The sequence below is a fragment of the Aphelocoma coerulescens genome, unplaced genomic scaffold, assembly GCF_041296385.1.
Source record: "Aphelocoma coerulescens isolate FSJ_1873_10779 unplaced genomic scaffold, UR_Acoe_1.0 HiC_scaffold_93, whole genome shotgun sequence".
Lineage (NCBI taxonomy): Eukaryota > Metazoa > Chordata > Aves > Passeriformes > Corvidae > Aphelocoma > Aphelocoma coerulescens.
This window is the reverse complement of record NW_027184075.1, coordinates 852,187-865,786: the sequence shown is the minus strand read 5'-3', so window position 1 is coordinate 865,786 and position 13,600 is coordinate 852,187.

Here is a 13,600-nt window from a genome sequence, read left to right as displayed (position 1 = left end):
GTTCTTCGCCTTCTGCCGTCTGGACAGAACTGAAGCCCAGCGATGGCTTTGAGTTTTGCCGCTCTTCAGCATGTGTACTGCACGCATCCGCAGTTTGCTGTGCAAGGATTTTCCTCAGCTCTCCCTCAGCGAGATGCGTCAGGTGAGAAACACTTGCTGGATTAGCCTTTCGCTGGCCAAGGCTTTTAATACAGCACCACAATATGGGCGACGAGGAGAAAGGAAGAACATCTTTTCGTCCTGGCACGTTCTTCTGAGCGACATGACTATCCGCGTGTTTGCTTCCTGCAAAGCTGTATTGTGCGCGGCGGTATTGGAACTGAGAAGGCAGGTGCAGAGAGCACCGGGATCTGACGGCGTTCTGCAGCCTGTAAAGGAAAGACGGCTACCACTTGAATGTGGTGCAAACACAAGTTTCCACGCGTCGAGGGCAAGCTCTGGGCGTGCTGGTTGACCTAAAACTGTTCTCTGGGCGGGACATTGCTGAGAATCTTTCCCTTTACATTTGGACGACAAGAAAGACCGAAAGTGCTGCTGTATGTCGCTGCGAGGGAAAGTGCATAGACCAGGCGTGTGTCGGCAGAAGCAGTCGGCTGGGGCATTTCGCTGCCGGCACCGTGCTCTCTGGGCGAGAAGTAGACGACGCTTCGACTCCGGCTGAATGAAAGAGCGACATGGGTACTAAAGAGGCCGAACGAAGGCGCAGAGCACCGGACTCGTGTCCGCAGCGTACAAACTGAGAAAGGAGCGTGGCTAGCACTCGCCTGCCTGCCCAATTCACGTTAGCATTGAGAAGGAGGAAGTTCAACGACAACTACTTCCTTGTGCTACTACTTATCCCTCTTCCAACCATCCCCAAAACCACTGGCGCTTAACTTTAGGCTTCGAGATGCAGCAAACACAGTGGTCGCTTCCAAGGAGAGGGGAAGTAGAGAGTGCAGCGGGGAGTTTAGGTGGCTTTACGTAAGGCAAGGGGAAGGTGCAGCCCAGCATTGGCTTTTTCTTCTAGTTCTTTTCTTCAGGAGAGCAGCTAGCAAGCAGGCTGCGAGAGGCAACAATGGGATGGCTCGTCTGTCGGAGAAGCCGCAGTCTACAGTGCTGCAGACTGCTGTGCACAGTTTTAATGCTGCTGTAAGTACACGGTACTTTTGGAACGTCTTCTCTCCTGACTCTCCCATCTCTGGGAGCTCTAGCTGCTTGAACCTGGCCACACTGAAGGTGTGTGGACGTGGTCGCGCTGCGAGTATCAAGTCTTCCAGAGAAGAGGGATAGTCAAGAAATGCTTTCTCACCTGGCCTATCTCTCAGTCCGAACTGTGGCTGCAAACGCTGCGCTGCAAGGGTGGACTTACCCACTTGGAGAGAATGTGATGATGCTCTAGATATAGTTGCGAAGGAAAGTGCTGCTCACTGGAATGTTTCGCCTAGTTCACAGACTTTAAAAGGACTAGGAAGGCCAACGCCTTGTTTTAGCACTTGTTCTCTGCGTGCAGCTGCTGGATGTTTGGAAGGGCTTTGGGATCCGCCAGAGGTGGAGGGTAGGATGCTACAGAGAGCTTGAAGGAAAGTGCCTATCTCCAGGGCCTTTGATGCAGTTCAGCGGGTGCGAGTGGCATGTTGAGCATGTTCATGATGGCACAGAAAAGGTTCTGAAAGAAAGAGGCCGTGCTGAAACTGCCTTTACTTTTGCCGCTTAGAAACTGCTCAGCCAACAATGAAAAGATTCGTCTTGCTTCCCCCCTACGCGCAGGGTTACATCCTTTTATGTCTCCAAGAGGCAGGATGCACAGCGGAGCTCTTCCACCAACTGCTTCCACACGACTGGGGCCGCGCCAGCCAAGCGCTTTTTGCCGGGCACTGTCAGCGCTCATGGAAACAACCACACGACGGCGCTGCAGACTTGCAAAAGAAGGCCAAGCACCTGGCCCAGCTCGAAACCACCCCAAGGGCAGACAGAGGCAACTTGCAAACGGCCCTGCACTCAAATCAACGGTGTCAGGACAAAAAGGTTGCCCTCATCTTCCCCTTCCAAGAGCACACTCTTCTTTACACCACACCTCTTTGGCCCAAACAAATCTTTTCCCTCTCGCAGATTCCGCCCACCAACTTGAAACCATCTGGCAAAAACAGGGCTCAAAACAGTGCCAGCTGAGGAAGATCTTGCTGCCTACAACTTCACCTGCACCCCTCAAACTAGCAGCACACACGCTGTTCTCAGCACTCTCCTTCTCAGCTCTAGGTACCATCCTAAGCCTTCCCTCTCCCAGAGTCAGGATCCAAAGGCAACGGCACCAGGGACTGCTCACACACTGAAGGCACCAGGACAAATAGCTTAAGAGCTTGGCCTTTGCATTCCCACTGACAGCTCAACAGCTCGAACCCAGAGAGAGCTCTGCCTGTTGGGAAAAGCCTTTAAAATCCCTAGGAGTACCTGATGTGCACATCCAAACCTGCCTTCCTTGCCAAAGAGAGCAACTACAAGCCCATCTCCAAAGAAACGGCATCCCCTCCTCCAAAATACAACACATCCAGCGACTGATCCGCCTCCAGTATTGAATATGTCCAACAATTGCCCCTACACGCACAGGGGCCAGAAGAGAAATGTCTTGCTGGACTATTCCTCCCCACAGTACCTTAACATCTGCTCCAGCAACACTGGCACTATGTCCTTGCCTTCCCAAGGAAAGGCACTCCGAGTCTCTTGGCCTTGCCTTGTCTAGTTCTTCTTAAGGTACCCTTGCTCTGCTTCCTTTGCCTGCGTCTGCCTTGCCTCGCACTGCCTACAACTTGCTGGCTTTGCTTTGCCCGGCCTACCACTCTTTCCCTTGCCTTCCATGCAGGCAAGGCGCTGCAAACCGAGTGCAGGCAATTGTGGGCAAGTCAAGGGAGAGGTAGGCAAGGCCAGAGCAGTGAGGGGAAAGCAAATGGAGTGGTAGACAAGAGAAGGTCCAGAAGTTAGAGGCAAGGCTGGCTGTAGGAAGGAAGGGCCACTGATGGGAAGGCCAGGCAGAAACAGGAAGGGCTCAGCAAGCCAAGGCCCTGGAGGAAAACAGTAGGCAGGTCATGTGCGGGGCAGGGCCCTGCAAAGGAATGCAAGGCTACAGAGGGCTAGCAGGGCAAGGCAAGGCAAGTGTTGTGTTGCCAAGGCAAGGCCAGGCAAGGCAGGTGAGAAGTACATTCAAGGACTGCTGGTGCACAAAAGTGGCCAGGACCAAGTGCTCTGTGTGGCCTTGATCCCGCGTGGGTCATCTCTCCTCTGTACCTAAAAGACTTGAGCTACCTGCCTTCCCTTGTATGCAAAAGAACTCTCTTTCTGGTCCCCGAGCTCAAGGGCAAAATGTGAATTGCCCCTCCAAGGTTCAAGACATGCAAGGATTGCTCCCAGACAAAGGCTGCCCACAGAGATGAGTGTGGCAACATGCGTCCTCCCCTGGTCTTCCTCTCATGGGATCCTGAAACACCGGAGATGCTTGAGAGCTTTGAGATTCCTCGGAGGAGCAGAAAGGGCAGGGCAAGGCCCAGAAATGTCATTGAAAAGGGGTGTTGAATTCCAGGTGGGGGAGGGGTGAGCAAGGTCATGCAAGGCAAGGGAGGGGTTCAAGGGCAAGGCAAGGCAAGTGGTGGCTTTGCGAGGCGAGGCAAGGCAATGAGGGTCCTAGAAGGAAAAGGAAAGGTGAGGCCAGACCTAGACGAATGTGAAAGGAAGTCAGGTGGGGGATGGGTGAGCAAGTCAGTGCAAGGCAGGGGAGAAAAGGCAGGTTGAGGGAAGGCTACAGAGGGGGCAGCAAGGAAATGCAAGGCATGGGGAAGCATGCGAGGAGTGGGTGCTGCCAGCCGGTGGGGATGGCAGGGGCGGGGCCACTGCAAGTAGCATGGTGGGGATGTGGAGGGGGTGTTAGTGTGCGGGAGGTGTGTGTGTGTGTGTGTGTGCAGTGGAGTGCAGGGTAAGTGCAGGTGTGTGTGTGCGTATACGGGGGTTTTGTGCCAGGTGCTGTGCCGGGGAGAGCCGTTCCACCGCAAGGAAGGTGTGGGCGTGAAAGGAGTAAGATAGATGTGTCTTTACAAAGAGACCGTGTGAATCTCTCCTTAGACAAGGCTAGGAATTTACAGGGGGGGAAGTAACAGAAGAAAGTATTCGTTCTAGAAACTGTTACTAATCAACAGAGACTGTTGCTCAGCCAAGGCCCTGCTAAATTCCTGAACCTAGAGCAAGGCAGCAAAGACTTCCTAGCATTAGGAATAGTTTGGTTTTCTTCCTTTTCCATTCCAAAAGGGGAGTGCATATTAGAGGGGGGCATAGAGTAGGCAGTTCCGGAAGTCTGTAATTCCCGAGTACCTCAGAGGGTGCTGTTGCCAGGAACTTAGCATCAGAAGGGAGCTGCATCCCGCAATCATTTGAGAGACTCCATGGCAAAAGCCCCATGGCCTCTCCCTGGAGTTGAAGAATGTTACAGGACTCCTCTGTCTCCTTTTTGGTGGATGAAGAAACTCAGAAAGCCACACTTCTGCCAGAACTCTCCAAGATGCCCCCTTTGCTCCCCGTGACTCCATCACTGCCCAGGAAGCTGTCTTTTCTACCGCAGCAGTTTGACATACAGTTAAAAGTCGTGTGGCAGAGAAAAAAGGCAAGAATTGGTTTCCAAGGGATGGCAAACAAGAGATACCAGAACCTTTGGCCCTACCAATATTAAAGCAACTCCATTAAGAGAGTTCTTGCACTTCCTGAGGATTGGCAGAAGCCTATCTCATGATGTATGTTGCTGGGGGTCTTTTTAGACTGGCAAAAGGAGCTGTTGAAGGTTGCTTGATCTGTGCTAAAGCCAACAGCCAAGTTACAAAGTAACTTGCTAGAGGAGGGAGGCCTTGGGCTGCATGGCCCTTCCAAAGATGCCAGGTGGATTTTCCGGAGATGCCCCAAGTGGCAAGGCTTAATATCTTCTGGTAATCGTATGTCAGCTAGCAAGGTGGCCAGAAGTATTTCCAACTACTTCAGTAATGACAGGATCAGTTCTTAAGGCATTTTTGGAACAAATCATTCCAAGATACAGCATTGTAGAAGCAATAGATTCAGATAGGGGAACTCATTTTGCAGGAAAGATCCTTCAAGGGGTTTTGGCTTCTTTAGGAACACAATGGAACCTCCATAGGCCCTGGCACCCCCAGAGCTCGGCTCGGGTAGAAAACAATGAAGAGAGAAATAAACACCTTTTGAAGCTGGTAATAGAAACCAAGATGCCATGGGTAGGGCTTTGGACATTGGCTTTGGTGAGAATGAGGGCCCAAGCCAGAAGAGAGATTCAGTTATCTCCCTTTCAATCGTTGTTTGCAATTGCCCTGGTAAGTCTCCACCCAGTGGGGGGGGGGGGTAGAGGCAAGTGATGCATTTTTAAAACCATCTGTGGCCAGGATCCTGCTTCTTGTGAAACCCCTTCAACAGGAAACTCAGCTGGTGCAAGCCCGGCCTTTGGACTTTGCTGCTTTTAACATCCAACCAGGAGATTGAGTCCTAATTAAGGAGTAGAAAGAAGCGCCAGTGCTGGTGAAATGGCGTGGCCCATTCCAAGTGTCACTGACGACAGAAAACAGCCGTCAAGTAAGCTGAACACAGGTGAACCCGTCACTCTCGGGTCAAGGTCTCTGAAGCCTCGGAGATTTGCACATCTCAGCTGGAGGAGAAGGCCGGGAGGCCGTGACTGACACTCTGCAGGAGTGGGCCGGAGCAGTAGGCAGTGCTTCGACATCGGAAGAAGCCCCGCAGTCCTACCTTCAGACCGTCTGCTGAAATAGACTGTATAGGCATCCCTCCTCTAGAATCTCCACTCACTTGGGGGCTAATACTTGTGGCCATTTTGTTACGTTAAGTGGTTTCTGTGTCTTCAATTGCCACAGGTGCTGCAGAAGACAACGGGAAAATTAGACTAGCTAATTAGATGACACTATTAAAACATTTTCCTTACTAATTCTACTTTGATATGGTCAGCTGAGTTTAGGCCAGGAGTGGGAGAATCAATTTGCAGCCTTAGGAGAAGAAGTAGCAAAAGTTTTTAACCTTAGCAATTGCTGGCTCTGTGGAGGGCCAGGAGGATCTGAAGAGTGGCCATAGTTGGCTAGCCCAGCTGAACCTAAATGGTGGGTCAATGTGAGGGCCACAGTGGGATGGGATTTGGGGCCAAAGAAGGAAGTTCATGGCCACTTCATTCTTCTCCAACAGGCACTTATTGCCTAAATAGGATAGGGCGTGTCTATGTAGGAAAAGGCAATTGTCAATTGACTTTCCCTCTGGGCTTGAACAACTGGGTTTGGACCCCCAATTGCCCTCCTTCCAATTGTTCCAAATATCAAGGCAAATGCAATCAAATACCTGTTCGGCTCACTAACAGTAGCTGCGTAAGGCATTCTTATCACACTTACCAAAAATATTTGGAAGCCTGTAAAGCAATGGGGAGGGACAAGGGGTTTTTTTGACCACCTGTTTTTGAGCAGTCCCCACAAAAATTCCACAAGTAGAAGACATGTTGTTTGTGATTATCAGTGGGAATGGCCACACCGGATTGGAACTCAAAGCCTTTTAGTGAGTTCTGCTCCAAATCCAACCAAGCAGCTTGCAGATGTAAATGTAGGTGGGAACCCTGTGCGGGAGCTTGGAAATGCAAATGCTGGGACCCTTATGGTGGGGCAACTCTTGTTGGAGGACCGTTAGGCCCGGGAATCCTGCTGTATTTTGAGCCACCAATTGATGACCATGGGTAGGTTCCTTTGCTAATGGAACACGGGCTTTGAAAGGACAGTATTGGATTTGTGGCCAACATGCTTAGCTCAGGTTACCTCCAAACTGGTCAGGGATATGGTATATTTAGTAGACTGTTGTTCTTTTTGCTACTACAAGTTCTGGGAAATCGCTTAGGAATCAAAATCTGTGATGATTTAATTAGAGAAAAGCAGTCAGCTGATGCAGCCCTGGCTGGAGGGAGCACCCCAAAACGGGGAAATGATGAACGGCCAACAGAACAAGTTACCCAACACGATGGACCAGCCCCTTGGAAACCTAAGGAATTAATCCCAGATGCCTGGGAACCCATTTATCATTTGAAGGAGATAATTAGGTTACAAGCTGTCTCGGAAATAATTACCAACCAGCCAGCCACAGCGCTTGACCTTTTTGCTGAGCAACCCACTTAAATGAGGAAAGCGGTATTTCAACATTGGATGGTATTAGATTATCTGTTGGCAGAAGAAGGAGGAGTTTGTGGGAAATTAAATGACTCGAGCTGCTGTTTGCAAGCAGATGACAGCGGAAAAGTGGTCAAACAAATAACAAAGGAAATAACGTCAGCTCGTGGACCTGTCCAAATGTTGAAAGGATGGGGATGGGACATGTTTTCATGGTTAACTGGCCAGCTCTGGGCTAAATGAATACGATTCCTCCTCTTACATGCTATAGCAACTCTCATCTTTTTACCATGTGTGACACCATGCTGGCGGCAGCTCTTTCAGCAGGTGCTCAAGGGGATGCCGCTAGCAGCCATGCCTACCTGATCCAGAAATGACTACAAAAGGACAGAAAAGAATGTCACTGCAAATAATAGCAAAACCCAAGAAGACTCCAGAAGAAAAAATTAAATCCATGGTAATTAAGGTTTGTAAAGACAAATACAGAGCAAATAAAAAGAGGAGGGATTAAAAGGAATGAGATGGATGAGTCTTTACAAAGAGACCGTGTGAATCGGCCTGTAGACAAGGCTAGGAAGTTATGGCTAGTGAAGTAACAGAAGAAACTAGGAGTTCTCTAGAACTGTTACTAATCATCAGAGACTGTTGATTAATCAAGGCCGTGTTAAATTCCTGAACCTAGAGCAAGGCAACAAAGACTTAAGAGCATTAGGAATGGGGTTCTTTTCTTTCTTCTCGATGCCAAGAGGGGGGTGCATATTAGAGGGGGGCGCATAGAGTAGGCAGTTCCGGAAGTCTGTATCTCCCGAATACCTCAGCCAGTGGGGAAAAGGAAGAGGGTGCTGTGGCCGGGAACTTGGCATCAAAAGGGGGCTGCATCCCGCAACCGTTTGACAGACGCCATGGGAAAAGCCCCATGGACTCTCCCTGTAGTCGAAGAATGTTGCAGGACTCCTCTGTCTCCTTTTCGGATATAAACCTCAGGCATCGTGGATTAATTTTCCCTAACGGCAGCGACCTGCCGCGTGGTCTCCGTGCTCCTCTCCAGCCCCCCGGAACGTGTAAAATAGTTCCCAGCGGCTCCCACCGCGCGTTGCAGACGGCTGCGCGGCCCCGGGGCTGCCCGCAGTGCTCCCCTGCCCCGCCAGGGCTGCCCGCGGGCTGCGGAGCCGCCTCGCCACCGGCGCGGCCAGGGCTGGGGCCCTTCTCGACAGCAGCCGAGGGGCTGCGGAGCGGGCGGCTGCCGGACGATCAGCTATTTTATGCCGCGCGGTGCTGCCGCCTCCATCTAGCTCTCCATCGCGCCGCCGCCCGCCGCCCGCCTGGCGCGCTCACGCTCGGCCGCGCTCGCCGCCCGCCCAGCCTCGCCGGAAGCTCTCCCGCCCGGGCTGTGCCCCGGCTCCGCCGGCAGCTCGGCAGGGCCCGGCCGCACGCGTGCTGCGTGGCTCGGAGCAGCCGCGTTGCGCCGCAGGCGACGGGGAAGGCGGGGCGGGCCGGCGCCATCGTGGTAGCGCGAGGAGAGGAGCGCCCGGGCGGGGCGGCGAGCGGCGCGGCGGTGAGCGCTTCTGCTTCCTGTCGCTCGGCGGCCGCCCACGGCAGGTGCCGTGTGAGCCCGCGGAGCGGCGGGGCCGGCCGGGCGGTGCGCGGCGAGGCTTTCGGCCAGCGGCGGCCACAGCGAGAGGCTGCTGGCACTGCCCGTGCCGGTGGAGAGAGCGGGGATCCGAGGCCGGCCTTCCCCGGGCGACGAGGGGAGGCCGCCTTTGCCGCGCTGCCCTCCGTGCAGCATGTGGCCGATTCCGGCGAACCCGGGGTCTCCGCAGCGGCGCGGGCGGGAGGGAGTGGGGAGCGCGCTCGGTGCCGTGCCGGCCGCTCCCGGCCAGCGCTGCGCTGCGCCGAGGCGTTTTCCCGCCCGTCCTGGGAAGGACATAAGCGACACCGTAGTTGGAGCTTAGCTGTCAGGGGGTACAACTTCCCTCCATTGGCGACCTCCTTTTCCCTCTGATTCAGCTACCTTGTGGTAGGTGCGATGGTGCTGAAGAAGGGTGGCGGCTTGGCACAGTTGCTGTCATAGGTGGTGCGAGAGCTCCACGCAAGGAGCTTTGAGTGGCATGTGTGAGGGTAGGAGGGTACGGCACCCATAGCTGAAGGCAAAAAAGGTCAGGGCATGTCATCAGCCGCAGTCGTGCTAAGTTGTTCATCTTTGCAAACTGCTTGCCGAGTTGTTCCTTTCTTAGGTAATGGGGGCTTGTATCAACCAGAACTGCAAATGGTCAGTATTTGCAGAGAAGGTTACTTGGACTGTTGTTGAAGTGAGTGTAGCAGTTTCTATGGCATTCTGCAAAAAAAGTGACAGGTCTCCCTGTGTTCCCCAGTTCTTAACAAAGATGAAGTTAACAAACCCCTGAAAAGAGGTTTTGCAAAACTTCAGGGATATTTTCCTACTAGTACTGTAGAGACAACCATAGTCACCTTGTCTTTCCAAAAGTGAAGGTTCCCTATTTTTGTCCAAGAGCATCAAGTGCTTTTGATCAGCGTTTGTGTGCATGCATTAGCCTCGTTCTTGCTCTTCCTTGGAGAACTTTTACAATACTCACATGATCTGTGTAGGCTGCAGACTGCAGTGGTGAACTTCAAGGCTTCCAGCAGAAGGGAGATGCTATCCACATTTTGGATTCTCCTTAGCCTGAACCTTCAACGTCCAAGGCTTCACTTTTCAAGCAGTTGGAAGAGCTCCAAATTAAGACATGAACAGGTCTTAATTGACCTTGCCACCGCCTCAGTTAGTCAAGTAATGCTGTGCATTGGATTTGACTAGTGCAACATGTGCTTAAAATATGTAGAGTAACTCCTCGATTACCCTCTCAGAAGGGTTGGAATGGAGAACAAGGAGTTCCCAAGACAAATATTTGGTGTACGAGGAGTAGAATTTAGGAGTTGATTGCAGAGCACTGCATGCACAAATGTCTAAGGAGAATCCATCTTTTGATGTCCCATCTATGCTTGTTCTCATTTGAAATCCTGCACATTCTGCAGGCTGGTTTTGTTAGGCTTGGGGCTGGGGAAGGAGTGATGGTGGGGGAGGAGTGGGTGTTGGTTTTGGGTTATTTTTTTGTTTCCAGAATAGTGTACACAGAACTTGTGCCCAAAACCAGCAGTAGGAAACAATGCAGGTATAAAAGAAGGTCACAGAAATGTCAGATAATACGAATCTGAAAGCGCTTCAGTATTTTACTCAGGAGTTTCACTCTAACAAGGTGATTTTCCTTCACAGAAATGTAGTGGCAGGCTTATGCCATGCTAGAAGTGATGACCTTTCTCTGCCCCAAATTGAGCAGCAAAAGGTTTTGGCTCTTAATTTGAACCCCTGAGCCAGCTGTGTTTCAGGCTGCAGAAGCTGCAGCTGTTGTGGCAGACGCGGGGTGCAGCCCTGCCTGCCAGTTCCGAGCTGGCCTGCGCTGGTGGCAGCCGTCAGCGCCCGGGGTCCCCTGTGCCACCCATGCCAGGGCTCTGCCTGCCTGCCTCGCAGCCCTGGTAGCCTCAGGGAAACATCGCACTACTCCATCTGCTTTAAAAACAAACAAGCAAACAAAAAGCTCCCTGTAAATATATGTAGAAGTCTTGAAACTAATTCTCAGCGCTTGCTCGGAGTTTGTTGATGGAGCAAATGGATTTTGGATAAACTGCTATTGCTAGTACTACTTAGGTTCCTAAACTTCAGAAGGGAGGCTATGGTGGTCACGTACCCCTGAGGAATGTTGGGAACAGTAAGACAGCTCAGTCATTTCAAGGTGGCCAGAAAATGGGTGTGGCAGTGGAGTGGACACTCTGTGAGTAGGTAGCCTTAAGTCATGTAACGACATGCACTTCAGTGGGAATTTTGCATCAACACCAAGAGATTGTGTCATGATGTGTTGCGTAACAACAAATTGGGCCAAAATTCTGCTGATTTTGACCAAGGTGGATGGGCCACCTTCACTTAAGCTGGCAAAGGGACATAAGTCAATGATGTTTGAAAAACAGCCATGAAACATAGCCCCTTTAGTTTGTTGCTCTGTTGCAAGTCTGCAAAGCTCTGTTGACAGGTCATTGGAAGTAGCTGTTGGAATCTAAGTGCAGTTGGATGCTTTGTCAGTCAGCATCAGCAGGAGGCTTAACGGTTTAGGTTGAGAGGTGGTGCATGGTTTTTTTTCAGAGGAATGGCCCAGTGAAGAGCAGTGTTCACTGCCATGACTACCGTTGTAGCCTTCAAGAGCAATGGTTCATTCAGAGAGAACTTCCTTGGTTCTGCTGGTTTGGTTTCGCAGCTGGAGCAAAGGTACAGCACTGGAAGCAATTCCTAGGGCAGAAGCGGGAGATATCCGAAGCTCTGGACTTCGTTGCCTAAGTGAGCGTAGTCTAATTGGAAGAGTGGTGAGCATCAGTGATATCAGATTTTTTACAAGTTCTTAATTCTGTCAAAACAAGAAAGAAGGAGAGTGATGAAGATGAAATCCTTTCCTCTTCAATCTGCCTACGCAACAACTTCAGCTGTAGTTGTAATGTGTATTCACCTATTTTGAATTGCCCAAAACCAGGCCTAGAGATGCTTCAGAGTCAGAGAAGCGGGTATTTGCTTTATTCGGCGCTGGGTGCATGGGGGATCACTCCTCCTAACACACACACACAGAGCACTCCATACAGTCCAGCATTATGTGTAAAATTTATGAACATTCATCACAATTCTTGGGATAGGAGTGGTTCTAGAAATTACTTCTCGGAAGTCATTAATATCATTAGCATACGTGCCATGCATGCGCTGTGTACGCTGATGGGCGCACTGAGGAAGGCTCCTCTTCTTCCTCGAGGATCTTTCTGATGAAGATCAGTAGTCTTTGTCACAATGCACTTTTTACCTTTCTTTCTGGAGCATGCACAGTTCTTCGGTGGCTGATGCAGCGATCTCTGTGCCGGTTTTCAAAAGATCCTGTTCCTCTTATCTTGACAAGATTAAGGCGAATCCTGCTGCTTAGGTTTTGTGATTAACATTTGCTGTCTCTTAGTAGTTCACTCGTGTTTACATGAGTTAACTATGGATCAACCCCCTTCTCAATTTTAGCACTGAAAGGATATTAGAGTCATTTAAAGAGATGTCTCCTATGGAGTACTATAAAACTGCCATAATGGTAAGACGTTTTCATACAGTAGTTTTAGCACAGAAGTAATATATGTACAATCTTGGATGTTTCATCCTGCTGGCTCAGGAGCCAGTATTGAGCTTTTCTCCTTTAAATCCAGTCTTAGAGCTCTGCAAGGATCACTGCAGCATGACGTTGTGACAAGGGGATGCTGATTCATGCATAAACCTTTGACGCTTTCCTTCTATCTTCAAGCAGCTTTGAAAACCAGTGATTATCTGGCATGTTGCGACTTGAGAGTCATGGTAAAGGTTTCACCAAACACTTTGTAATATCAGGCTACAGCTTTCATTCCTAAGGAAAGAGCATTGAGCAGATTGCTGGCAAAATGCTGAAAGAATGAGCCAAAACCAAAATCCTTTAATGGGAAAGATGGAAAAAATTTAGATGTGTTTATTTGAACTAAAAATAATGTGGACCAAGCCTAAATGTATTTCACACTAAATTCTTAGAACTGATTTTAAGGGAAGAAGTGAGAAAGATGAATTCCCAAGCGGAATTTTCAGCAGCATAATATTGAGCATTTATTAGTAGAACAAAGGCATATCACAGTGCAGGAGCACTTAGCAATATTGCTAGAGGCGTGGCTCCATTCATTTTACTGTGAACTTTAGTACTTCTTTAAACATAGTCCTTAAGCCCAGAAAGTCATTTACACTTCACTCAACTTTCCCCCCTCCGTCTCTGCCCCCTTGCGCCAGCACACGCCAGCACACTGCCACCTCGGTCCTCTGAGTAGCTCCAGAATTGAAGGCAGGCACCCCCCTCCGGTGCCTCCTCAGTCTCCAACCTAATTTGTAGTTGATGGGTTCTTTGGGAGGTGTGAGTTTTGATGAGATAACAGACTTCCTGGGATGCATGCGGTTTATCTTCTTTGTTTCTTGAAGATGTCTTGGTTTCCACCTCTGTAATTTCTCAACTTAAAGGACATTTATTATCATGTGTTTCTTCCTACGTTTCCCAACATGTTACCACTCATTCGAAGTTACAATTTACTCTAGTCTTGTTTTTACTTACCTATATTTTACCTTAACACTATTTCTACATAGTACATTCTCACTTCTAAATGTTAAAGTGATAGATGCGAAAGACAAAATTTATCGTTCACTCATTTATCACAGGAGGAATGTGTTAGCTGCTTGTGTTGCAGTTCACTTGTAATTGTGGTCTATTACCGCAGGCCTGGGCCCTAGGGTGTATCACTGTGTCCCGCAGCCATAGGGAGGAGGAGGAGAGAAGATCCAGCAGGCAGGAATT